Raw genomic sequence first — 3,868 nt, forward strand, 5'->3', positions numbered from 1 at the left:
CTCATAGTGCAGGGAATCATATGAAAGAAGAGGGAGATAGTATGATGAGGAAAGGATAGAAGTTCTAAAAGGACTAAATATATTTGGGCACAGGGGGATTTTCTGAGAATGATACTCAAACCAAGGACCATATACAGATATAACCTAGAAACTCTGCTCAGATCATTCTCCAGCCAATCGTAAGTACAACCACCTGCAGGCCCAATAATAAGTGCAAGTATAACACCAATGCCATGACACAGTATGTATTTCCCTAGAAATCAGTGCTTTTACTTATTTGGTCCTGACTAAATTGTTGGTCATCATTGTTCATGGGTGCTTGGCATTCATTCAAGGATGCAAAAGAAGCCTTTTACTGCTCTTATCCCCAAAAGCACTATTCCTGTAGGTGCATCCTCACATTACTTTGACCTGATCTTTTTAGGCAGGAGAGGACATACAGATGCACTGACCACATTCTCTTCCACTATACTCACAATCTGCTACTTCACAGAGTAGAAAAATGCTGCCCCTGCATCCCTTGAAGTCGTCTGGACCCAGCTATCCCATGCAGGCTAAACTTACCACAACCTACCTCCGAGGAAGTCTTGTCAGCTCTGGTAAGCAGTTATTGTAGAGGATCAAAAACCATGTGTAGCTCTGACTGTCCATGTTTGGGTCTATGGTGACAACGCAATGTCACGAAGACAGGTGATGACAAAAAAATCATTCTTGTTAGGATTATGCTGAGGCCCAGCCAACAAGATGTGGGAGACAAGGGCCTACTTCCCCTTGAGACAAGTGATGTTTATGGAGGTCCTTAGTTCCCAAAGCCCCATTTTTCCTGAGGGAGATTCCTATACACTCCTGGGGCACATCTGTGTGTGAACACTGAGGGCCCCATGAACAATCACCTTTTGTGAATTTAGAATGCTCCACTAGACTATGCTGCCAAGAGGCAGGGGGCTCATGCCTCTGTCTTCTCTCTTGTCTTGTACTCATCTGCCCTGAAAGCTTGCAGTCCAAACATCACACCATTCAGGTAAGTGGAAAGTTGCTGGCTTGCGACACAATTTCCATTGACTATGCCTCCAGCTTTTACAGTTTCTACTGGTCTCAAATTATTGTCTTTCGGTGAATCCAAGAATGGTCTGCTCAGGACGCCTCCATTTCTAGAGCATAAATTCCAACTTTCCTGGACTCCCATCATTTTCCCTCAAATACATATGTGTAAATATTTACAGACAGAACAGTATAGCTGAGAGCTGTGCTCTGGGATTTCAATTTGGGTGATTTCCTGCAGTAGATTTGTAGAATTACCAAATCCATTCATCCCTGATTTTAGGTTTCTACTTGCACTGCCACTCTGGAGCAGGAGCTGCAGTAATTGAGTAGGCTTTAAATCTCCTACATTGCCTAGCACCATAGGAACAATTGTCACAATTGGCATTAGCGATCACATTTGCACCCTAATGATACTTAGCCTAGAATTTGGATCTAGGGAAATCACAAGATTCATGGGTTTTCCTTTGGCCCTGGATATCATCATTTGTGTTTCTTTCTTCTCTTACTTAGTGAACATTCCTCATCAAATCAGAAAATACAAGGACATGTAAGACCACTGATAAGGTCAGGTGAAATCTTACAGACACATGGCATGAGACACAGTGATATTTCCAGTAGTAGACTCAAAACCATGTAAGAGCTTCTTTAAAATGCATTTATTTTTTGTTATAAAACACAGTTGCTTAACTTTGCATCCCATCTGTAGCCTCCTCTCTCATCACCACCCATTTCCACCCTCCTCCCTCATGTACTCCCATGCCCATTGCCAAGTCCATTGTTACAGGAAGGCCTCCTCCCCATCCATGAGACCTAGCCTATCAAGTCTCATCAGAACTAATGGCATTGTCTACCTCTGTGGCCTGTTAAGGCTGCTTCACGATCAGGAGGAAGTGTTCAAAGGTCGAGCCACTGAGTTCATGACAAAGAAAGTCCCTGTTCCCATTACTAGGGAACTCACCTGGAATTCACCTTGTAACTCACTGAGCTGCCAAGGGCTGCATCTGGGTGGTGGTTCTAGAGTTTCTGGGTTATCCCCATGCATGGTCCCTGGTTGGAGTATCAACCTAAGAGGAGACCCATGAGCCCATATTTTTTGATCTGTAGCTCTTCATCTCTCACTTGGTGAACATTCTATAGCCAAGCGGGAAGTACATGCATGGGTAGGACCACTGATAAGGGCAGGTACAATCTGACAGACACCAATGGCATAAAATACAGTAAGAATTCCAGTAATGTTCTCAAAGGCATTTGAGAGCTTTTCAACCAGCAGCCACAGATGAACATTAGAGCTATCACAGAATTCTCCACCATATTTTGAGTTCATGTGTCTCCTGTGAACTTTTAGTGCTAGCAGTAAAAATGAGAATCCATCCTAGGATTTCAAGGCGAGAGTTAGTCCCTGCAGAGAAGGGATCATCACCTGGTGATGTTTCCTCTGGTGCATAATGGCTGCTCCAGCAGATGTTTGTCCATTCTGCAGGGATGCTCTGCATGGCCTTGCCGAAAAGGGATGAGATGGTTGGTGGTAACAATGCTAGGACAGTGGCCATGGTAATGAAAGGTGTGAGCTGGCTCATCTGACTGTGGAAGCAGTGAGGCTAAAGGCGATTCTCTTAGTATTTTGGCTTCCTTGGCATCGACTAACCTTGTAGCATGCACTTATCTTCTGTGCTTTGCTGTCCTGTTAGGACAGAATAGGCAGCCACCCTTGCTTTTATCCCCAAAGTCAGAAACCGGAAAGGAACCTCCTCAGGTTACTATGACCTGAACGTTTTCTGCAGAAAAGGACTTAAAGTGCGCTGAACCCATTCTCTTCTACCCTAACCACCCTGTGCTTCACAGAGATGAGAAATGGTGTCCCTCAGGCCCTTGACATTGTCTCAACCCTGCTACCCTGTGCGGCCTAAACGTTCCCCCACCTACCTCTTAGGAAGTCTTGTCAGCTTCGGTAAGCAGCTATTGTTGAGGATCAGAAAGCACTTGTAGCTGTGTCTTTCCATGGCTGGGTCTATGATGATAACCCAATGTCACGAAGAGAGGTGATGACATAAAAATCATGCTTAATAGGATCACGCTGAGGCCCAGCCAGCCGGACCTGGGAGACGAGGGCCTACTTCTCCTTGAGACTTTCTCAAGGGAATTATATGGAGGTCCCTAGGTCTCCACGCTCCCCAAGCACTTTTTTCCCCTAAAGGAGAATTTTTTTTTAATTTTTTTATTATTTTTACTATTAATTATACTTTATTCATTTTGTATTCTCCCATAAGCCTCTCCCTCCTCCTCTCCCGATCCCACCCTCCCTCCCCCTTTCTCATGCATGCCCTTCCCCAAGTCCACTGATAGGGAAGGTCCTCTTCTCCTTCCTTCTGCTCTTAGTCTATCAGATCACCTCAGGAGTGGCTGCATTGTCATCTTCTGTGGCCTGATAAGGCTGCTCCCCCCACAGGGGGAGGTGATCAAAGAGCAGGCCCATCAGATTATGTCAGAGGTGGTTCCTCTTCCCTTTATTATGTAAACCACTTGGATACTGAACTATCATGTGCTACATCTGTGCAGGGGTTCTAGGTTATCTCCATGAATAGTCCTTGGTTGGAGTATGAGTCTCTGGGAAGTTCCCTGTGTTCAAGTGTTCTGGTTCTGTTGCTCTCCTTGTGTGGTTCCCGTCCTCTCCAGCTCTTACTATTTTCCACTTTTTACATCAGATTCCATGCACACTGCCCAACAGTTGGCCATAAGTCTCAGTGTCTGCTTTGATGGTCTGCAGGGCAGAGGCTTTCAGAGGCCCTCTGTGGTAGGTTCCTAGGTTGTTTCCTATTTTCTTCTT

General features: G+C 45.1%; 2 non-coding genes across 2 annotated transcripts; both read left to right on the forward strand.

The window, feature by feature from the left end:
- Positions 1 to 655: 655 nt before the first annotated feature.
- Positions 656 to 734, forward strand: LOC129673057 (small nucleolar RNA SNORD115). Its single transcript, XR_008719611.1, has one exon. It is a non-coding gene; the product is annotated as a small nucleolar RNA SNORD115 (small nucleolar RNA).
- Positions 735 to 3,048: 2,314 nt separating this feature from the next.
- Positions 3,049 to 3,127, forward strand: LOC129673054 (small nucleolar RNA SNORD115). The gene has a single exon (XR_008719608.1). It is a non-coding gene; the product is annotated as a small nucleolar RNA SNORD115 (small nucleolar RNA).
- Positions 3,128 to 3,868: the final 741 nt, after the last annotated feature.

Source organism: Psammomys obesus, unplaced genomic scaffold, assembly GCF_907164565.1.
Source record: "Psammomys obesus unplaced genomic scaffold, mPsaObe1.curated_primary_1811, whole genome shotgun sequence".
In the NCBI taxonomy this organism is placed as follows: Eukaryota; Metazoa; Chordata; class Mammalia; order Rodentia; family Muridae; genus Psammomys; species Psammomys obesus.